The sequence below is a fragment of the Cervus canadensis genome, chromosome 17, assembly GCF_019320065.1.
Source record: "Cervus canadensis isolate Bull #8, Minnesota chromosome 17, ASM1932006v1, whole genome shotgun sequence".
NCBI classification, from domain to species: domain Eukaryota; kingdom Metazoa; phylum Chordata; class Mammalia; order Artiodactyla; family Cervidae; genus Cervus; species Cervus canadensis.
Window position 1 is genome coordinate 15,484,738 of NC_057402.1, and position 25,087 is coordinate 15,509,824.

General features: G+C 36.3%; 1 pseudogene; it reads left to right on the forward strand.

The window, feature by feature from the left end:
- Nucleotides 1-472: 472 nt before the first annotated feature.
- LOC122454906 lies at nt 473-9,986 on the forward strand (annotated as a pseudogene).
- The last annotated feature ends 15,101 nt before the right edge of the window (nt 9,987-25,087 follow it).

Genomic DNA, 25,087 nt, shown 5'->3' on the forward strand with positions numbered 1-25,087 from the left:
GAAGTCAAAGATATTGTTATATATATATCCCCTGAGGTGGAACCAGGACCCTGCCCCAAGACTGCACTATTGTTTCTTGGCCGATCCTCCCTTGTCTCTGCATCCCTTCCCTTTCCTGATTAACAACTATCTGAATCTACCTACTGGGACTTACGGTAGGTCATGGAGGCTGGAGTCTGCCTCCTGCAACTAAGGAACAGTGGAGCTGGGGGCACAGAAAGGCTTTCATGCCCAGGAGCCCCACAGGGTCCTATTTGGTTTCACTTACAAAGGATAAGAAGTTATACTAAATTATATTGTATCAGTTGAAAAACACTGCTTTTCCCGGAGGTGTCTTCTAGTATCCTTTCTTCCTGCTTGCCTAAACTATATAAGTGTTCTCTCTCAAAATTAAAAGAATTCCTAATATCATTATATTTTATTGATGTTATCAAACTTTTTACAGTCTAGCTAGGCTTATTTAGGTCAGGCTATGGGGCAAACGGGACAGGGTAGGTTGAGAAAACAGTGGTTCTGCAAAATGATAGACAATGATAGACAAGGGGTATGATACTTATTCCCGGCTTCAGCAGTGGTCAGAGTGATGAATGCCTATTAATACGTGTTCTGAGGGCAAATGAAAAGTGAGGCAAGAGAATGTGGTATTAGATTGAAATGGACAGGACAAGTATGATACAGAGACCCAGGAGTAACAGGAGTTAGTATTAGGGCCTTAGGCAGAATGAAAAAAAAAATACACTACACGGTGAAAATAGTTATTTTTATTTTGTTGACTTATGTGTGTGTGAGTGTGTTGGGTGGGTGTGAATATATTTCCTTACTTTATCAAGAAAGGATTCAAACTAATGCCACTGATAAAAATCCAACATGCCTGCTGATAAAGCTATCAGCTAACTGGGAATTGAAGGAAACTTACTTCAACTTGATAAAGACATCTACAAAAATCCTACTGCTAACATAATACATCTTGATGAAAGAAGGAAACCTTTCCCCCAGTGATCAGGATGGAATACTTTCCCCTATGACAGAAATCAAGGATGTTTGTCACTATTTCTATCCAGCTTTATATTAAAGTCAGTAAATCTATTTTCAGGAATAAGGTCAATTCATAAGAAAAATTGTATTTTGATATCCTAGCAATAAATATTCACACACTGGAATAAAAAAACCATGCCACTTATAGCATCAAAGTTATTCAATGCTTAGAGATAAATCTGACAATGTATAAGATATATACATTAAGACTATAAAATATTACTTAGAGAAATTAAAGAAAGCCTAAATAAATGGAGATAGAGATCATTTTCATGGCCAGAAAGATCAGTATTGTCAACAAAATTACAGTTAAAATCTGAGCAGATTTATTTTGGTAGAAACTGTCAAGCTGATTTTAAAATTCATATTGTAATGCTAAGGAACTGTTATTCCAAAATGGAGTTTGCCTCTTTATGGGTTTTGAGTCAAAAGACAACTAACTGAAAGATTATGAGAAAGGAGGCATTGTTACTTGCAACAAACAAGGAGAACACCAAGGATCTTTCTTAAGCGGTGTCTCCCTGAGTAACAAAGTTGGGGAATTTTTAAGCTAAGAGTACACATACATTCTGGCTTCCCAGGTAGCAGAGTGGTAAAGAATCCATCTGCCAATGCAGGAAACATGGGTGTGAAACCTGGGTTGGGAAGATCCCCAGGAGTAGGAAATGGCAACCCACTTCAGTATTCTTGCCTAGAAAATTCCATGGACAGAGGAGCCTGGTGGGCTACAGTCCATGGGGTCACAGATTTGGACATGAATGAGCACGCACAAGCATACATATTCATGAAAAACTCATATTCAGAGTCTAAGCTTTAGCTTGTTGAAATCATGAGGGTCAGAAGAGATCCCATCATCCTTCCTTTAGTTTCAGTTGTTTGGTGGTTGAGCACTTCAGGCTAACCTTTACCACTGAAACAGAACTGGAAGTCTTTACAACTGATATATTAATATTATCTTTACCATTATTAAAGGCTTCCTGGTGGCTCAGATGGTAAAGAATCCACCTACAATGCAGGAGATCCACGTTCGATCCCTGGGTCAGGAAGATACCCTGGAGAACCAAATAGCAGCCCACTCTTCCCTTGTAGCTCAGTTGGTAAATAATCTGCCTGCAGTGCAGGAAATGCGGGTTTGATCCCTGGGTTGGGAAGATCCCCTGGAGAAGGAAATGGCAACCCACTCCAGTATCCTTGCCTGGAAAATCTAATGGACAGAGGAGCCTGGTGGGCTGCAGTCCATGAAGTCGCAAAGAGTTGGGCACGACTGAACGACTAATACTTACTTTCAAGTATTCTTGCTTCAAGAATCCCATGAACAGAGGAGCCTGGCAGGCTATAGTCCATAGGGGTCATAAAGAGTGAGGCACAAATGAGTGAATAACACTTTCAATATTATTATTTTTGTGTCTGAGTTCTGACAAAATGTGGTCCACTGGAGAAGGGAATTGCAAACCACTTCAGCATTCTTGCCTGAGAGCCCCATAAACAGTATGAAAGGCAAAAAGATGAATTGAAAGATGAACCCCCCCTAGGATGATAGGTATCCAATATGCTACTGGAGAAGAGCAGAGAAATAGCTCCAGAAGGAATGAAGAGGCTGAGATAATGTGGAAAAAACACCCAGTTGTGGGTGTGTCTGGTGGTGAAAGTAAAGTCCAATACTGTAAAGAACAATATTGCATAGGAAACTGGAATGTTAGGTCCATGAATTAAGGTAAATTGGAAGTGGTCAAACAAAAAGTGGCAAGAGTGAACATAGTCATTTTAGGAATCAGCGTTCTAAATCAGATATTTAGGAATCAGTGAACTAAAATGGATGGGGACAGGCGAATTTAATTCAGATGATCATTATATCTACTACTGTGGGCAAGAATCCCTTAGAAGAAATGGTGTAGCCCTCATAGTCAACAAAAGAGTCTGAAATGCAGTACTTGGGCGCAATCTCAAAAATGACAGAATGATCTCTGTTCGTTTCCAAGGCAAACCATTCAATATCACAGTAATCCAAGTCTGTGCCCCAATCACTAATGCTGAAGAACCTGAAGTTGAACAGTTCTGTGAAGACCTACAAGACATTCTAGAACTAAAACCAAAAAAAAAAAAAAAAAGATATCCTTTTCATCATAGGGGACTGGAATACAAAAGTAGGAAGGCAGGAGATACCTGGAGTAACAGGCAAGGTTGGCCTTGGAGTACAAAATGAAGCAGGGCAAAGGCTAAATGAGTCTTGCCAAGAGAACACATAGGTCATAGCAAACGCCCTCTTCCAACAACACAAGAAACGACTCTACACATGGACATCACCAGATAGTCAATACTGAAATCAGATTGATTATATTCTTTGCAACCAAAGTTGGAGAAGCTCTATACAGTCAGCAAAAGCAAGACCAGGAGCTGAGTGTGGCTCATATCATGAACTCTTTATTGCAAAATTCAGACTTTAATCGAAGAAAGTAGGGACGACCACTAGGCCATTCAGGTATGACCTAAATCAAATTCCTTATGATTATACAGTGGAAGTAACACATAGATTCAAGAGATTAGATCTGAGAGAGTGCCTGAAGACTGAGGACAGAGTTTCATAACATTGTATAGGAGGCAGTGATTAAGACCATCCCCAAGAAAAAGAAACGCAAAAAGGCAAAATGCTTGTCTGAGGAGGACTTACAAATAGCTGAGAAAAAAAGAGCAGTGAAAGGCAAAGTGAAAAGGAAAGATATACCCATCTGAATGCAGAGTTCTAAAGAATAGCAAGGAGAAATAAGAAAGCCTTCTTAAGTGAACACTGCAAAGAAATAGAGGAAAACAACAGAATGGGAAAGACTAGAGATCTCTTCAAGAAAATTAGATACCAAGGGAACATTTCATGGAAAGATGGGCACAAAAAGGGACAGAAACAGTATGGATCTATCAGAAGCAGAAGACGTTAAAAAGAGGTGGTGAGAATACACAGAGGAACTATACAAAAAAGGTCTTAATGACCAGGATAACCATGATGGTGTGATCACTCACCTATAGCCAGACATCCCGGAGTTTGAAGTGGGCTTTAGGAAGCATCACTATGAGCAAAGCTGGTGGAGGTGGTGGGATTTCAGCTGTGATATTTGACATCCTAGAAGATGATGCTGTTAAGGTGCTACACTCAATATGACAGCAAATTTGAAAACTCAGCATTGGCCACAGGACTGGAAAATGTCAATTTTCATTCCATCCCCAAAGAAGGGAAATGCCAAAGAATGTTCAAACTACCACACAATTGCACTCATTTCACATGCTAGCCAGGCTTCAACAGTACATGAACCAAGAGCTTCCAGATGTACAAGCTGGATTTAGAAAAGGGAGAGGAGCCAGAGATCAAATTGCCAACATCTGTTGGATCATAGAAAAAGCAAGGGAGTTCCAGAAAAACATCTTCATTGACTATGCTAAAGCCTTTGACTGTGTGGATCACTACAAACTGTGGACAATGCTTAGAGCTGGGAGTACCAGACCACTTTACCTGCCTCCTGAAAAACCTGTATGCAGGAAAAGAAGCAACAGCTAGAACCGGACATGGAACAATGAACTGGCTCAAAATTGGAAAGGAGTACGTCAAGGCTGTATATTATTATCACTCTACTTATTTAACTTATATGCAGAGTGAAAGAAAGTGAAAATAAAAGTCGCTCAGTCATGTCTGACTCTTTGAGACCCCAGGAATTCTACAGGCCAGAATACTGGAGTGAATAGTGTTTCCCTTCTCCAGGGGATCTTCCCAACCCAGGGATTAAACCCAGGTCTCCCGCATTGCAGGCGGATTCTTTACCAGCTGAGCCACAAGGGAAACCCAAGGCTGTATATTATCACCCTGTTTATTTACTTATATGCAGAGTACATCATGCAAAATGCTGGACTGGAAGAAGCTCAAGATGGAATCAAGATTTCCAGGAGAAATATCAATAACCTCAGATATGCAGATGATACCACCCTAATGGCAGTAAGTGAGGAGGAACCAATAGCCTCTTGATGTAGATTGAAGAGGACAGTGAAAAAGCTGCCTTAAAACTCAACATTCAGAAAAATGAACATCATGGCATCCAGTCCCAGCACTTCATGGCAAATAGATGGGGAAACAATGGAAACAGTGACAGACTTTATTTTCTTGGACTCCAAAATCACTGCAGATGGTGACTGCAGAAATGAAATTAAAAGACACTTTCTCCTTTGAAGAAAAGTTATGACACATGTAGACAGCATATTAAAAAGCAGAGACATTACTTTATACCAACAAAGTTACATCTAGTCAAAGCTATGGTTTTTCCACTAGTCACATACAAATGTGAGAGTTGGATCATAAAGAAGACTGAGTACCAAAGAAAAGACTGAGTACCAATGAAATGATGCTTTAGAACTGTGATGTCGGACAGCAAGGAGATCAAGCTAGTCAATCCTAAGGGAAATCTATCCTGAATAATCACTGGAAGGACTGATGCTGAAACTGAAGCTCCAACACTTTGGCCACCTGATGGGAAAAGCCAACTATTGGAAAAGACCCTGATGCTGGAAAAGATTGAGGGCAGGAGGAGAAGGGGGCAACAAAGGATGAGTTGGTTGGATGGCATCCCCTAGTCAATGGACATGAGTTTGAGCAAACTCAGGGAGATAGTGAAGACAGGAAAGCCTGGCGTGCTGCAGTCCATGGGGTTGCAAAGAGTGGGACCCAGCTGAATGACTGGAGAACAATTTTCCTTATCTGAAAACAGGCAATGTTTCTATACTCGTTTGTTCCCTTAGGGTCATTAATTGTTGAGACCTGTTCAAGGACAAGCATTGTGGCCACCTTTAGATCACAAAGTGGCTTAGACCAAAAATGTCTTCTCATATCTAGATAGCTTTGCTTTGTCTTCTTTCTCTGCGGACCTTCAGAAATACATGTTACCCCCAAATTTAAAGATGCTTAATAAAGAAAAGGAGTGGCCAATACAACCTGATTTCAAGGTTTATTGTAAAGCTGCAACATCAAGACCGAGATATTGGCATAAAATTAAGCAAATCAGTGGAATTGAAGGAGTCTAGAAAAAAACTCATAAATATGAAAAGTTGATATTTGACAAAAACACAAAGGCAGTTAAGTGGAGACAGGGTCATTGCTTTCAAGAACTAACCTGGAATAATTGGATATTCTGTGCCAAAAACAAGTCTAATCTTAAACTTGCATTATATAAAATATTAATACAAAATGGATTATAGACCTAAATATAAAATCTAAAACCATAACACCTTTAAGAAAACAAGTCAGTTAGACTAGAGGATTTGGACTTTTTTTCATTCTGCAACTCCATGTGTTTTACTGAAGTACCTGGAAGGAGGGAAAATGCACTCATTTTAGCTAGAGAAGGTAATAAAAAAAAAGAATCTGAAAACACTGGTAAAAAACTTGTTCTAAATTGTAGTCTTGAATAAGACCCTCTATATTTACATTCAAATATAGCCTCTCAGGGGGAACATTCATTTTGATAGTGCCCAAGATAGGACCTTGCAAATAGTTGGCAGTTAATGAACACATTTCTTGGATAAAGTGAAAAATTCTACAGACAATGTCAAAGAAAAATTATGCTGGACACAGTTAAACAGGAAAGAAAGGTGTTATTCAAGGCTGTTGCAATAGGGTAGAGAGATTTAACCCAACCCTGGGAAACAGACGCCAGAGGATTTTTAAGCCCTGTGCTGAGCTGATGGAAAAGTATTAGAGGGCTTCAGAGGAGGTTGTTCAGTGTGTTAGGCCATCTGTGTTTGCTAATGGTACTTATCAAAGATAGACTTCTATCTTTCCATGAAGACTGGGAATTAGGATCCCTGTCTTTCTTGATACTTAAATTGCAAAGGGATGATTCCCAGGTCCTTGAGTAAGATGTTCTTGAGTTGCAAAATGGGCAAAAGTCTAGGAGAAAATTTATATCTCAAAGGGACAGATAAATAGTTTATGATGGAAAGCCTTGTAAATCACTTGCTCTTAGGGAAATCAGGAGCTTAATTAAAAGGGCTTAAACTAGGGGCTTCCCTAGTAGCTCAGCTGGTAAAGAATCCGCCTGCAATGTAGGAGACCCTGGTTCGATTGCTGGGTTGGGAAGATCCACTGGAGAAGGGAAAGTCTACCCACTCTAGTATTCTGCCTGGAGAATTCCATGGACTGTATAGCTCATGGGGTCACAAAGAGTCAGATACGACTGAGCGACTTTCACTTACCTTACTTATCATCATGATACAAAACAATAACTTAATAACTTACAGGAAGGGTCTATGACATCTGTTTATATGAAAATACATGCAATTTTGTTTTAAGGAGAAATACTGCAGCATAATACAATAAGTTCTACTTGAGGCTCATTATTGTGATTTTTGATGATTTGATTTTGTGATAATGATTCTTTTTTGGACAGCTAAATGGGCTTTTTTTTGGTCTTTTTAATATATCTAACTTTAATCATTAACACAGTTGGCTTTACTAGAATAGATTCAAAAAGTTATCAAATATTCTGCACATTTTTAATGTATAAAATTACAAGTTACATGTTAATTTCAAATTGTCATGCCACATTTTGCTAAATTATCATGTTGAAATTATATATCTGAGAAGATTTAAGTTTTGCTTATTCTTCTAAAATAGGGTAGTAAACCACAGTGCAAGTTACTTTTAAGAAAAACATCCAATTTTTGGAAATTTTTGCATTAATTAGGTGTTGGCTAAAAAAAAGGTGCACAACCCAAAACTGAAGAATTATGATTTATTTGGCAGAGATACTGATTAAGCTCAGGACAGGCATCTCAGATAGCCCTGAGGGACTATTCTGAAGAGGTGAAGAAGGAGCCAGAATATGCAGGAGTTTTGCTAAAAGAAGAAATAAACAACAACAACAACAAAAACAGGTAGTCAGAACATGGAAAGATTACTGTTAAAGAAACACCAGGCATCTCAAGTTCATGAATTTAGCACCTTATAATGCATGAGAGATGCAAGAGTCTGAACTCATTGAAATCATTCCTTTGATTTGCACCTGGACTATTTAGGGCTAGTATCCACCTTTCTCCAATCTGAATCCCCTCAGATGGTGGGGGCTGTTGCAGTGGCCAATGGCTTGATGGTTGTAATCTATCGTTTATTGATGTAACAGGCAACATTCTTTGTCCAGCATAGGTAAATTTAAGAATTAAGCTATGTAGTTAGAGACAATGCTAATACATAATTATACCTTTGTTGTATTATATACAACTGTTGTAACGCCAGAGGTTTCAAGGATTTTTAAAAGAAAATGTAGATAGAGAAGAAGCTGATTTTTATTCAAATTACTCTACTTATGGTAACAGTGATTTAGAAGGAAGCAGAGGGACACCCAAGGCAGTCACCTGAATAACTAAGAATTATTCCCAAACTCTGTAAAAGGCTAGAAATTTTTACTGAAAAGGTTGGTGATGGGATAAATATTTATCATTTTCTGAGTTCAATTTCTGCAAGATTTCATGGGTTCAGTTTGGAATTCTCTTCCACAAGGAAAAAGAAGCTGCTCTGGTGAACTGAAGGATGAGGACGTAACACAATTTTTACTTCTTTCATATTCACTTCCACAAATTGAAGATAGAGTATGTGAGTAGCAGGATCCAGGGACAGTTTTAGCCTTGCCACTGCCCATGCTCAGAGACAGCAGAACCCCTTTCCATCCACTATGACCCACCTCTGGCTCAGACTTCCAGTCACGGTTGAAAATATGCTGGTGCAAAAGCCAAATTGGGCAAGAAAGCTGAATGGTATGTTGACATGGCTGCCTTCATGAAGTCTGAACAAGAAGCTGAATTCATCTTCTCTCAGTTGCTTATGAAAATGTTGTAGGAGCCCGTAGATCGTCTTGGAGGGTTGTCTCAAATGCTGAGAAAATGAGGGAAGGTTCCAATGGCTTGAGAAAACAGAAACAAAGGTGACAGTGAGCTCTGAGATATCTGCAAGTGATTTACTGTCTCTTTTGAAAAAAAAAAAATTCATTCCTAGTGTTTGACAAGCTCAGAGCGAAGTCATTTACTTGAAAATGAAAGGAGACTACTACTGTTCCTTGGTTCAGGTTACTGCTGGTGACGACAAGAAAGGATTATGGATTAGTCACAGCAAGCCTACCAAGGTGCTTTTCAAGACAGAAAAAGAAAATGCAACCAAAAACATCCTATTGTATTGGGTCTGGGCTGTAAATTCTCTGTGTTCTATTGTGCAATTCTAAACTTCCTGGAGAAAGCTTGCTCTCTTGCAAAGAGAGCTTTTTTACCCTACAATTTTATTGAAATATAATTGACATATTACACTATATGTTAAGGTGTACAACATGAAGTTTTGAAAAATGCATGTGCTGCAAAATGATTACCACAATAAGCTGAGCTAACATTTATCACCTCACATAGTTACACCTTTTTTCCTTGTGATGAGAACTTTTAAGATTTACTCTCTTACAATTTCAAATACACAATACAATATTAACTATAGTCATCATGTTGTAGATTAGATAACATGTTAGAAAATAAATATATGTTATTTATCTTATAACTGGAGGTTGGTACCATTTAACCATTTTTACTCAATTACTCTCCCCCCAGCAACCACAAGTCTCACTCTGTTTCTATGAATTTATTTTAGATTTCACATGTAAGTGAGATATATGTATATAAAGATATATATATATATATATATATGTGTGTGTGTGTGTGTGTGTGTGTGTATGTGTATTTCTCAGTCTGACTATTTCACTAGCACAATGCCCTCAAGGTCCATCCATATAGTTGCAAATAGTAGAATTTCCCTCTATTTAATGGCTGAATACTATTCTATTATATATGTATACCTTATTTTCTTTATATATTAATCTATCAAAAGATTGTCAGCTTTTGATGATGCCATTGCTGAACTTGATACATTTAAGAATCACACATGGTAACTTGCTAGGCATGTTAGGCATGCCTAACATGAGAAGCATGAGAGGTGACGACATTGTGAACACTGGATGCCCAAGTGTTGAAGCAGGAGAAGGAGGGGCAAATTACCCAGCCTCCCAACTCTTATCTATAGCATTTTGAAATTAACACATTTGTTATCCATACTGACCCAGAAATAGATTTTTTTGACAAGTATATATTAATTTTATTTCAATTTCTATTTTTTTCCCATAAAGTTTTTGTTTAATGTTAGGGGAATAGAGTCAGTTAATGTTTAGAAATTTACCTTTTCTTTCTTTCTCTTTCTTATTTTTTAATTGTACCTTCAGACCTGATTTGCTTTTCCAGTTATTCAGCTCTTATTTTAACAAGATATTCTATCTTGCTTTAATAAGGTTTTTTTTTATTTCTTCATATAGGTTTTGAACCTTTATTACATTTTCCTAAGTATTTTATCATTTGGCTATTATCAATTAGATTTTTTAAATTGAGATATAATTGATATTAAACATTTGTTTCAAGGTGTACACATAGCAATTTGATAGGTGTATATATCATAAAACATTTCCACAATAAATCTAGTTGACATCCCTCACCATATATAGTTAATTCTTTTTTCTTGTGTTGATAGCTTGCACTCTCTTAGTAATTTTCAAGTAAACAATGCAGGCATATCTTGGAGTTTTTGTCGGCTCAGTTCCAGACCACAACAATAAAGTGAACATTACAATATAGTGATGTGAAGAACTGACTCCTTGGAAAAGACCCTGATGCTGGGAAAGATTGAAGGCAGGAGGAGAAGGGGACAACAGAGGATGAGGTGGTTGGATGGAACCACCAACTCAGTGGATGACTGGATGGACATGAGTTTGAGCAAGCTCCGGGGGTTGGTGATGGACAGGGGAGCCTGGAGTGCTACAGTGCATGGGGTCGCAAAGAGTCGGACACGACGGAGCAACTTAACTGACAATATTGTGTCACACAAATTTTTTGGTTTCCCAGAGCATATAAAAGTTAAATTAAAAGATGCTTGCTCCTTGGAAGGAAAGTTATGACCAACCTAGACAGCATATTAAAAAGCAGAGACATTACTTTGCCAACAAAGGTCCATCTAGTCAAGGCTATGGTTTTTCCAGTGGTCATGTATGGATGTGAGAGTTGGACTATAAAGAAAGCTGAGTGCTGAAGAATTGATGCTTTTGAACTGTGGTGCTGGAGAAGACTCTTGAGAGTCCCCTGGACAGCAAGGAGAGCCAACCAGTCCATCCTAAAGGAGATCAGTCCTGAGTGTTCATTGGAAGGACTGATATTGAAGCTGAAACTCCAATCCTTTGGCCACCTGATGCGGAGAGCTGACTCATTGGAAAAGACCCTGATGCTGGGAAAGATTGAGGGCAGGAGGAGAAGGGGACAATGGATGATGAGATGGTTGGATGGCATCACCGACAGTGGACATGAGTTTCGGTGGACTCCGGGAGTTGGTGATGGACAGGGAGGCCTGGCGTGCTGCAGTTCATGGGGTTGCAAAGAGTCGGACATGACTGAGCGACTGAACTGAACTGAACTGAATACTTAGTAGAGTCCGTTAAGTACACAATAGCATTATGCCAAAAAAAAAAAAATGTATATACCTTAATTAAAACATACTTTATTGCTAAAAATGCTAATCATCATCTGATAATGAAGGGTTGCAACAAACCTTCATTCTTGTTAAAAAATGTTAACATCTACAGATGGTCAATACCAAAATCAGGTTGATTATATTCTTGGCAGCCAAAGATGGAGAAACTCTATACAGTCAGCAAAAACAAGACCAGGAGCTGACTGTGGTTCAGATCATGACCTCTTTATTGCAAAATTCAGGCTTAAATTGAAGAAGGTAGGGAAAACCACTAGACCATTCAGGTATGACCTAAATCAAATCCTTTATGATTATATAGTGGAAGTGAGAAATAGATTCAAGGGATTAGATCAGATAAGACAGAGTGCCTGAAGGACTATGGATGGAGGTTTGTGGCATTGTACAGGAGGCAGGAATCAAGACCATCCCCAAGAAAAAGAAATGCAAAAAGGCAAATGGTTGTCTGAGGAGGCCTTACAATAGCTAAGAAAGTCAAAGGAGAAAAGAAAGATATACCCATTTGAATGCAGAACTCCAAAGAATAGCAAGGAGAGATAAAAGAAAGCCTTCCTCAGTGATCAGTGCAAAGAAAGAGAGGAAAACAATAGAATGAGAATGACTAGAGATCTCTTCAAGAAAATTAGGGATACCAAGGGAACATTTCATGCAAAGTTGGGCACAATAAAGGACAGAAATGGTATGGACCTAACAGAAGCAGAATCTATCAAGAAGAGCTGGCAAGAGTACACAGAACTATACAAAAAAGATATTGACCCAGATAACCACGATGGTGTGATCACCCACCTAGAGCCAGACATCCTGGAATGCGAAGTCAGGTGGGCCCTAGGAAGGCTGAACTGACTGAACTGAACTGAACTGATTTTTCCCTAAACTCCCCTCCTATCTAGGCTGCCACATAACTTTGTGCAGAATTTCCTATGCTATATAGTATGTCCTTGTTGGTAATCCATTTAAAATATAGTGTTATAAACAAATAAACAACCCCCCCCAAACAACAATAAAACAGAAAAAAAATGTAGTATTTGTCAAGTGCAATAAATTCAAGTGCTGTAAAACAAGGTATGCCTATACCATATTATTAACTATAGTTTCCATTCTGTGTGTTCTATCCCATGACTTATTTATTTTATAACTGTATTTGTATCTTTTGATGCCCTTCATCCATTTCACCCATCCCCCCAACCCCTGCCTTTGGAAACCACCAACCTGTTCTCTGTATCCATGCATTAATTTTTTCCTTATTCTTGTTGTTTTTTAGTATCTACATATAAGTGACATTGTACAGTACGTCTTTCTCTGTCTGATTTAGTTCACTTAGCATAATGTTCTCAAGTTCTGTCCATGTTGTTGCAAGGTTTTCTTCTTTTTTATAGCTAAGTAATATTCCATTGTATATATACGTATTTCCATATTTTCTTCATTCATCCGCTGATGGACACTTAGTTTCCTTCCATGTCTTGACTATTATAAATAATGTTGCAATGAGCCTGGAAGTGCAGATAACTTTTCAAGTTAGTGTTTTGTTTCCTCTGGATAAATATCTGAAAGTGGAATTTCTAGATCATATGTTAGTTATATTTCTTATTTTTTGAGGAACCTCCATGCTATTTTCCCTAGTAGTTATACCAATTTACATTCCCACTAACAGAGCACAAGGGTTCCCTTTTCTCTATATCCACATGAACACTTGTTATTTTTTATCTTTTTGATAATAAACATTTTAGCAGTTATAAGGTAAGGTGATAACTTTTAATTTTTTAAAATTTTATTTATTTATTTATTTTAATTGGAGACTGATTACAATGTTGTGGTGGTTTTTGCCATACATTCACTTTTCTCTAATAATTATGATGTCAAGGACAGTTTCATGGATCTGTTGGCCATATGTATGACTTCTTTGGAAATATGTCTATTCAGATCCTCTGCCCATTTCTTAATCAGATTATTTGTCTTTTTTTTTTTTTTTGCTATTGAGCTATATGAGTTCTTTATGTATTTTGGATATTAACCCTTTATCAGATATATGATTTGCAAATATTTTTTTCCCATTCTAATGGTTGCTTTTTCATTTTACTGATAGTTTCCTTTGCTATGATATAGTAACACTAGTTTATTCCTGTTTTTGGTATTAAATCCAGAAAATCATCACCAAGACCGGTGTCAAGGAGCTTTTCGTCTACTTTCTTCTAGAAGTGATATAGTTCCAGGTCTCATATTCAAGTCTTTAATCCATTTTGATTGATTCTTGTATATTGCCTAAGATTTCGGTTCAGTTTCATTCTTTTGCATGTGGCTGTCCAGTTTTCCAACATGATTTATTGAAGAGATTGTCTTTTCCTGTTGTCTAGTTTGGCTCCTTTGCCATAAATTAATTGACTGTATATGTATGGATATATTTCTGGACTTTCTATTCTGTTCCATGGATCATGTGTCTCTTTTTATGCCAGTACCATAATGTTTTGAGTAATATAGCTTTGTCACATAGTTTGAAGTCACTGAACTTGATGCCTTTAGCTTTATTCTTTCTCAAGATTGCTTTGACTATTCAGGGTCTTTTGTGGTCCCAAACAAATTTTCAGATTGTTCTATTTATATGAAAAATGCCATTGAAATTTTGATAGAGATTGCACAGAATCTGTAAATTGCTTTGTGTAGCACGGGCATTTTAACAGTGTTAATTCCTTTAGTCCATGAGCATTAAATAGCTTTCCATTTCTTTGTGTTGACTTCAATTTCTCTCATCAATGCCTTACAATTTTTGAGTACAAGTCTCATGTTTTTGGTTAAATTTACTTCTGGGTGTTTTATTCTTTGTGATGCAACTGTAAATGGAATCGTTTTCTTAATTTATTCTTCTGACAGTTTGCTATTAGTGTAAAGAAATGTAACTGATCTTTGATATTGATTTTGCATCTTGCAACTTTACTAAATTTATTTTTGTAATTAGTTCTAAGCATTTATGTGGAGTCTTTAGGGTTTTCTATATATAATATCATGTCAACTGCAAATAGTTACAGTTTTACTTCTCCCTTTCTAATTTGGATACCTTTTACTTATTTTTCTTGTCTAATTTATCTGTCTAAGGTTTCATGTACTATGTTGAATAAGAATGGTGAATGTGGGCATCCTTGTCTTATTCCTGACCTTAGAGGAAAAGCTTTTAGCTTTCCAGCGTTGTGTATAATATTAGTTGTGGGCTTGTTGTATATGACTTTTATTATGTTGAGGTGGTGGTTGTCCAGTCACTCAGTTGTGTCCGACTCTTTGTGACCCCATGGACTGCAGCACACCAGGCTTCCCTGTCTTTCACTATGTGCCTGAGTTTGCTCAAACTCATGTCCATTGAGTTGGTGAGGCCATCCAACCATCTCATCCTCTGTCACCCCTTCTCCTCTTGCCCTCAATCTTTCCCAGCATCAGGGTCCTTTCCAAGGATTAGCTCTTCGCATCAGGTGGCCAAAGCATTGGAGCTTTAGCATCAGTCCTTTCAATTAATATTCAGAGTTGATTTCCTTTAGGATTGACTGGTTTGATCTCCTTGCTCTCCAAGGGACTCTCAAGAGTCTTCTCCAGCACCACAATTTGAAAGCATTGATTCTTCGGCCCTCAGCCTTTTTTATAGTCTAACTCTCACATCTATACGTGACTACTGAGAAGACCATAGTTTTGACTAGATGGACCTTTGTTGGCAAAGTAATGCCTCTGCTTTTAATATGCTGTCTAGGTTTGTCATAGCTTTTCTTCCAAGGAGCAAGCATCTTTTCATTTCATGGCTGAAGTCACTGTCTGCAGTGATTTAGGAGCCTAAGAAAATAAAGTCTGTCACTGTTTCCATTGTTTCTCCATCTATTTGCCATGAAGTGATGGGACTGGATGCCATGATCTTCATTTTTTGTATGTTGGGTTTTAAGCCAGCTTCTTTACTCTCCACTTTCACCTTCATCAAGAGGCTCCTTTGTTCCTCTTCACTTTCTGCCATTAGAGTGGTGTCATATGCATATATGAGGTTATTGATATTTCTCCTGGCAATCATATGTTGAAGTATGTTCCCTCTATAACCAATTTGTTGAGAGTTATCTTCATCTTGAGGTGAACAATATGGAGATGTGGAAATGTTATACGTAGTACCTTTTCTACATTGTGGCTTTGCAAGGACTTGTGTTAAAACTGCATCTGTATCTAAGCAGAGAAAACTACCTGCATATTGATTTTTCCTGGTGTGGGGCAGGAGAGAAAATTGGTTCCTATCATAGATATAGTTGTTGTCAGTATTGGAGAAATTACAAGACTATAGTAAAAATGGATCTCCATGGATATTATTACCAAACCAGGTTTGTTTTGCCTGATGCACAGCAAACCAAAATGCTGAGACACTGAAGTTTACAGCAAAAAGAGAATTAATTGGCAAGGTATCCCAGTGAGGAGATGGGAGAAATGGTCTCAAGTCAGCCTCCCCTAAGGCAAGGGGCTTGTGGTATTTGTGGTATAAAGAATAAAGAAGCAGGGTGGTCTGAGGCATGGAGAGCATGGGAAAATGTGATTGGAAAAAAGTGGAGTAATCATTGTTCTGCTCAGGCATAACTCAGCTATAGGTCTCTGCACATTCAAAAGGTTGCTGAGTGGACACTCCTGCTTGTCCAGTTGGATGGTCAGTGGTCCTATCCAGTCTTCATCAGCTCAACTAGAACTTGACACAGCTGACTCTCAGCTCAACTTGTGCTTGGATTTGGAGGTGACTCCAAATTCCTGGAAGATAGCTTGTGTAAACATCTTATTGTTTGGGCTACGTGCTGCTTAGAGGACATGTAAGTCTTAAAATCACCTTAATTAGTAAATACAAATGAAACGGATTTAACCGAAGCTTTGTACATTTTGAACTGTGTGTACTGTGGAGCACACAATCTCAGTGTGCATACTTTTGACAATAGTTGTGGAAGTAAGTGTTCCTTTAGGCTAAGTTGTCATCCAGTTTTGTCTAGAGAAGGGCAGAAATTATTCGTATTCCATTGTTTAAAAGTTACCTGTTGTTTACTTTCATTAGTTTTGTAACACTTTTTTTTTGCATTTAAATATTTTAAGCAACCTAAGCACAATTCTACAAATAAAGGTGCCTTACAATGAATTGCTTGATATCCAAATGGATATCAAACAGAAAATTAAAGCAAGTGCTTCAGAAAAGCAAAAAAAATCCTTCTTACTTTTCTATTTCTTTGAAACTTATCTAACATGCATGTTCTATAAAAGCAGTGAACAGTGGAAAAACTTGAGATGGTGGCTAGTTTGTTTTAAATAAGGTGTTTAATATCTAAGGTATTTAAAGTATTTAATATCTTATGAAACCTTTATGAACAATCCAAGCACAATTATTAAGAATGTGTATGTTAAATTGGTATAGGTGGAATGAAAGACGCTAGGAACATTAACTCTCAAATTTTTTTTTTTTTTACTTTTTCCTAAGTTTAATTTTAATATTAAGGAAAATGCATTTATGCTTTTTGGTGTCAGCAGTTAGCTTAGAAAATACTTTCATCAAATTTTTTCTCATGAAAATGCTTTCATTAAGTTTTTCTCATGCTTTCAGGAAATGCTTTTGAAATGAGACTGATTTTAAGATATACTTTTCACCACCCTTTGCTTTGTTGTATTTATTGATTTACAATGCTTTGAAATTTTAGTTATTCTAACAAAATAACTTTAGTACAGCTCATATAGAATCGAAAAATTGTCTTATTCGTTGGTAAGGAAATAAACATGTGAATATCCTAGACTATCTTTAAGAAATAAATACTAGACAGTAAAGCCAGTAGAATTTTTAGATCTTTATAGGATACACGGGTCTTTTTTGCTAAAGCCAGGACGTTGGTAGTAATAGCAGCAGTCAGAGAAGACCAAGAGTCCAGTAGGTCAGTGATCTCTTTGGGGTCACAGAGTGTTCTAATCTGGTGTCAGAGCAGAATATGAAGAATCCTGTCCTAAGCATATGGATTTGTAACCAGGCTAAGTTGCAAAGAATGACTAATTAGGGGCTACATGGATGATAACTTTCTGATCCATGTTTTAAATGTTTAGTTTTTTAATTGTACTTTGCTTTATTATGCTTCACATATACTCATTTTTTACAAATTGAAACTTTGTGGCAATCCTGAGTTGTCAGATAATGTTTAGCATCTTTTAGCCATATAGTATTTTTAAATTAAGGTCTGTGCACTGTTTTTTTTTTTTCTTTGCATGATTGTTGGGAATCTTTTTTTTTTTAATTTATTTTATTTTATTTTTTTTTAATTAGTTGGAGGCTGATTACTTCACAACATTTCAGTGGGTTTTGTCATACATTGACATGAATTAACCATGGAGTTACATGTATTCCCCATCCTGATCCCCCCTCCCACTTCCCTCTCCACCTGATTCCTCTGGGTCTTCCCAGTGCACCAGGCCCGAGCACTTGTCTCATGCATCCCACCTGGGCTGGTGATCTGTTTCACTATAGATAATATAGTTGCTGTTCTTTCAAAACATCCCACCCTCACCTTCTCCCACAGAGTTCAAAAGTCTGTTCTGTACTTCTGTGTCTCTTTTTCTCTTTTGCGTATAGGGTTATCATTACCATCTTTCTAAATTCCATATGTATGTGTTAGTATGCTGTAATGTTCTTTATCTTTCTGGCTTACTTCACTCTGTATAATGGGCTCCAGTTTCATCCATCTCATTAGAACTGATTCAAATGAATTCTTTTTAATGGCTGAGTAATATTCCATGGTGTATATGTACCACAGCTTCCTTATCCATTCGTCTGCTGATGGGCATCTAGGTTGCTTCCATGTCCTGGCTATTATAAACAGTGCTGCGATGAACATTGGGGTGCACGTGTCTCTTTCAGATCTGGTTTCCTCGGTGTGTATGCCCAGAAGTGGGATTGCTGGGTCATATGGCAGTTCTATTTCCAGTTTTTTAAGAAATCTCCACACTGTTTTCCATAGTGGCTGTACTAGTTTGCATTCCCACCAACAGTGTAAGAGGGTTCCCTTTTCTCCACACCCTCTCCAGCATTTATTGCTTATAGACTTTTGGATAGCAGCCATGTGCACTGCTTTTTAGACAAATCACTATAGCACACTTAATAGATTACAGTATAGTGTAGACATAATATTTTTATGCACTGGAAAGTAAAAAAAATTGTGTGATTTGCTTTATTGCAATATCTGCTTTATTGTGGCAGTCTGGAACTGAACTTGCAATGTCTCTGAGGTATGCCTGTATTTACTGAGTGATTAACAGCCTTGGCTCTTTATATTATGAAATGTTGGGGGGAAATCTCTGACATGCCTTTGAAGATTTGATCTGTGAAAATTCATACCTTACATTACATTTTAATTGGTAGATGAGATATAAATAAATATCAGAGAGTTTTAATAAATTAAAGGACAGCTTTTACTACAGATTAAGATTGGACTTTATAGTAGAAATAATTTTAAAATAAAATATGTTTATATTTGTGAGAGATTGAATATGCAAATGAAATATGGCCAGGCTGTAAACAAAACATAGAACTCTGATCCACATCCTCCTAGGCAACCAGGAAAGGAAGCCAAATGGCACCCTCTATAGCAATTAGCCCCAAAAAATGAACCTTGATCAATAACTGCCACTTCTCTGATTTTAGCCCTGCTTCTAACTTCATATCAACCAGAGAAAACCAAACACGCTTCTCAAACCAATCACATATGGTGCCCTTCTAAGTTGACCTGTCTCCAGATTCTTCATGCTGACAACTTCCCATCAGGGTATAGCAGAAGGCTTCACTTTTTTCACTTTAAAGTTTTTAATCCTTCCTTGACTGCCTTGAAATCCTTTCCAATGCAAGTGATGTTGGTAGACTAATTCTGAATAAAAGGCCTTTTCTTGTTCACATATAGGTGGTCTTCATTTATTTACACATCTGGAAATGTATGGAATATTGAGAATTATAAAGTTCAAACTGTATCATCTGAGATTTTAAAATAGCAATTTCAAGGTATAAATGACTTCAACTTAAATAATCTCATGATGTAAAAATTTGGTGACTCTCAACTAGAAAATTGAGAAGCAGTCAATTCTAATTTATATACCAGCTTTTGAACAATTGCTTGATTTTGAAATATGAATTTTCACATTCACACTTTTAAAAGTAACTGAGATCATCTGAAAGTTATTTTAATATATAATTTATAGTGGTCCTTGGAGTCATTAACCTGAGATCATACCTGGTGATTTAAAGTTTTATCCAGAAAAGAATTTTGACTTTCAGTTAGTTGGTAAGGAATATCCAATATTTAGATAAGAAATTCAATTATCTTTTCATAGAAGCCAAAATGATTAGAGTTCAGAGAGCCAGAGGCACTATGCTGTTTCATTTTAATGTATAGCTGAACCAATTCTGTTTTTAAGTATATATTTTATTTCAAGAAATTGGATCTGCCTTGAGAGCCATAAATGCATACAACTGCATTCATATTTATTGTTTTAAAAGTAATTATTGTGCTAACTAATATATTAAATTTGTTGTGTTAAATAATAGAGGCCCTTAACTTTGTAAAACTCTCCCTGGAGTTTTCTCCTGTACCATTATTATGTGCCAACACAAATTACTGATAAAATAGCCAAAGACATAAGAACTTTTCTGGGGGCTTTTAAAGAAGAAAGAAAAATGAAAAAACACCTGGTAATGTGTGTTTCAGTCAGGAAATCTGAGGATTCACTAGTGATTTTCAACTTTTTCAAGTCTTCATAACAGTAATAAACACAAACATATATAGTGCTTGTTATGTGTTAATTATTGTTCTAAGCATACTATAGAAATGAACTTATTAATCCTTATACCAATTCTAGGAGGTTAGTGTAATAATTCTTTAGCACTTCCTTTAAATTTATAATTTTATGACATAAATCAGTGACTTTTATATTTTAGATTTGAATATAATTTAAAATTAAAGAATGGGAAAGAGTCATAAAGTAATTTTACCAAGTTAAATTATAAGAAGCTACCTATCACCATCAGCACAGCTGCTATCTACTGTTATCACCTTTTCATTGAAAAAAGGTAGTTTAACATCAAACAATGAGCCTAAACTCGGAGTAAAGAGAAATCTTACTGAAAAAAATTGCTTTGTGAAATACTCATTTTATTCCTTATTTTTGTCAGATGTTTACATGGGTCAGTAAAAGCTTTATTGATTACTCAGCCATTAAAAAGAATACATTTGAATAATTTCTAATGAGGTGGATGAAACTGGAGCCTATCATACAGAGTGAAGTAAGCCAGAAAGAAAAACACCAATACAGTATACTAACGCATATATATGGAATTTAGAAAGATGGTAACGATAACCCTATATGCGAGACAGCAAAAGAGACACAGATGTATTGAACAGTCTTTTGGACTCTATGGGAGAGGACGAGGGTGGTATGATATGGGAGAATGGCACTGAAACATGTAAATTATCATATGTGAAACGAATCGCCAGTCTAGGTTTGATGCATGATATAGGGTTCTCAGGGCTGGTACACTGGGATGACCCAGAGGGATGGGATGGGGAGGGGGGTTCAGGATGGCGAACACATGTACACCCATGGAGATTCATGTCAATGAATGGCAAAACCAATACAATGTTGTAAAGTAAAATAAATAAATAATTTTTTTTAAAAAAAGCTTTATTGACAACCAAGGCCAATCTGTGGTTTTACTTGAAGACAAAATTAGAAATTTTAATGGGTCTGACTAGTTGAAGCCAGAAACAATCAATTCTTTGTGAATGACGTTAATAACAGTCAAATTTCCCAAGTTTTGTGTGGATAAATTATAAATTAATTAGCTCATTGAATTCTTTTTAACTTTTTTTTTCAGTCTAATGATTGAAATCAGTGTGAACAATAATAGAAACAGAAGCCACACAAAAAATTGAATGCTCACGCATGCTCATTTGTCTGTAAAATTGTGAAATAAATGTGTTTTGCATTTTGAGCAGTTGACTTTCCTCATGCCTGCCATTAAGTTGGATGGTTTCTTAGATCTGTGAGTTAGCCCTTGCTTCTCCAGTGTCGTCTGCTTTGACTTTAATGTCACTGCATCCTTGGGAATAGTAAGCGTCACATTTGAAGCTCCAGGGATTTGGTGACTGTACTCACTCGTTCAAAGCATAACTCAGTGTGGTTTTTTTTTTTTTTCCCAAGAATATAGCTTTCAAGTTACAGCAACAGTTACTCAAAACTATCTGAAACAATATTGTGAGTGTGACAATGGAAATACCAATGAGGACAAGTTGATTTGGTTGGTGATTCATACATAGAATTCATAGAGAAAAGCATCCTAGTAAAAATAGTTTTATACTACATAGTAATGTGTTCGCTCTTACACATTTCATTTTATTAGAAAAAGTAGTTTAACATAATTTGTAATAAAACATACTGTAGTGGGTTGAGTTGTGTCCTCCCCTACCCCAACAAAAAAAGATACGCCCTAACTTTAATGCCCCATACCTGTGATTGTGAATTTTTTGTAAAAAGGGTCTTCACAGATGTAATTGAGTTAAGGGTCCCAAGATGAGAGCATCCTGAATAATCCAGGTGGAGCCTGAATCCAATGAAACACATCTTTATTAGAGACACAGGGGATAAAGCCATGTGAAAATGATGGCACAGATTGGAGTGATGTGTCCACAAACCAAGAAATGCCAAGGATTCCTGTAGCAACCAGAGGCTTGGAGAAAATCTCTTGGACAAGTTCTCCCCTAGAATATCAGTAGTCAGTCAGTCTTGCCAGCACTAATTTGGATTTCTGGCCTCTAGAACTGTGAGAGGACATTTTAATTTTATTCTTTTAAGCCATCAAGTTGTGGTAATAAGTTGCAGCAGCTCTAATAAACCAACACGTATACTTATGCATAGACTAAAATGTCAGAAAATTGAAAAACTAAAATAGGAAAGTGGTTGCAGCATTTTGACTCAACAAGAGCTAAATAGAGGATTAATTCTAAATTATGGGTCTTCTGAACTTTTATCTCATATCTGTATTAACAAACTGAAATAAAATTAATTGAATTTGCAACAACTCAATTTCATGTTACATTCCAAAATCATTGAATATAGAATACTATAAATGAATATAGTGAAATAAAAATTTATAAGCAAAAACTGATTAAAAATGAAAATTAATTTGGAATCCAACCATCTAATATATGTAGAGAAATGCTTCCTAAAACATAAATATATAGGGAGAAAGTCACTTGGGAAACCCTTAAATGCTTAAGCAGAATATTAAGGGTATTAACCAGATGGTATTAATTGCTGTGACATTAAATAACTAATAGCAGAACAACAGTCTTTATGTACAAAGTCTTACTAGTTTTTAGTCAATTATTGTGTATATAATTAGTAAACAGTTTCATCATCTATGCTATAGTTATTTAAAATCAAGCCAAAAAGAATTTAGTTATATTTTGGGGAGATGTTTTTATGCCTTTTAAGTTAGGCCAACTCATAGAAAAGTGTTCCAAATTTATCTATTTAAATTTACCAAATACCTCTTTAAGAAAACAAATAGCTGACATAATTTAGGTCATAATCCTCTTAAAACATATTTTAGAATTTTAGCATAAAGTGTTAAAAAAAACCTATATCTAAATTACGTAGAATCTGGATGGTTACTATCATTGCCAAGTATTATCAAAATAAATGTATGTATATAAATGTGAGAATTTTAAATTCTTCATAAACTTCACAGAAGAGAGAGTTCTGACTAAACAAACAAAATATGGCATTAAGCCAATGGAATGAAGAGAATTGAAATCTTACTTTGGATAAATGTGTAATTAATCACTGTTGACTAATTAATTCAACCCTTTTATTTCTATTCTAAGCTTTTCTTATTTGATACTAGAACATATAACAAATGAATATATTTTGAAAGACATTGTGTCAAAGTAAAGCTTATCTCCTGATGAGATTTTTAATTAGAGAAAAGTTCAGTAGACATTTAATGTGAAAAAAAAGTTACTGTAAATATGTCTGGTAATGCTATAATTTGTTCTGATGTGCTACTGAGTAAACTAAGTTTGTAAGATGATATGAAAATAAGTTTAAATAACTGATGTTTTCTTTATCACCTTGTATAAATTTTTAAGTTATATTATACTTCTTTTTGTGGGACATGAAAGTAGGTATTTAAAAAGGGTATATTGAAGGGATATGTTTTAAAGGTTTATCAGTTTTATTTTTCTTAAAACATTTTACTTTATAATGGGGTACAGCTGATTAACAATGTTGTGATAGTTTCAGATGAACACTGAAGGGACTCGGCCATACATATATTGATACATATATCCATTTTCTCCCAAACTCCCCTCCCATCCAGGCTGCCTTATAACATTCAGCAGAGTTCCATGTGCTATACAGTAGATCTTTGTTCATTATAATGGTTCATCAGTTTTAAATTTGATTCCTTGTTCTACATGCTACAATACTGAATAAACTAATCAGTGCATGCAATATGTGTGCATGCTCAGTTGCTTCCAACTCTTTGCGACCCCATGGACTGCAGTCAGCCAGGCTCCTCTGTCTATGGAATTTTCCAGGCAGGAATACTGGAGCGGATTGCCATTTCCTACTCCAGGGTAATCACATGTAAATAAATCAGATTAGGTGCTCAGTAAATGCTGTTTATTATTATTTATTTTTTAAAATTTATTTTACTGAAGTATATTTGATTTACACTGTTTTATTAGCTTCTGCTATACAGCAAAATGATTCAGTTATTTATACATATATATGTATATATATACTTTCTTTCCTACTCTTTTTCATTATGGTTTCATACAGGATATTGAATATAGTTCCTTGTATCCACAGTAGGTGTTTATACATTCTATATATAATAGCTTACATCTGCTACTCCCAAACTACCAATCCATTCCTTTCCTACTTCTCCTCCCCTTTGGCAACTACAAGTCTGGTTTTTATGTCTGTCAGTCTATTTCTGTTTCATAGATATATCCACTTGTGTCATAATTTTGATTCCACATATAAGTGGTAGCATATGGTATTTGTCTTTCCCCTTGTGACTACTTCATTTAGTGTGATAATCTCTAAGTCCATCCATGTTACTGCAAATGGAATTATTTTCTTTCTTTTTATGGCTGAGTAACATTTTATTGTATAATGTACCACAGTTTCTTTATCCATTCATCTGTCAGTGGACATTTAGCTTGTTTCCATGTCTTGGCTATTGTGAATAGTACTGCCATGAGCATAGGGGTGCATGTATCTTTTTGAATCATAGTTTTGTCAGTTAAATGGCCAGTAGCTGGATTTCAGGATCATGTGGAACTCTAATTTTAGTCTTTTGAGGGACCTCCATATTGTTCTCCATAGTGGCTTCCCAATGTACATTCCCACCAACAGTGTAGAATTTTCTCCATACCCTACCCATCA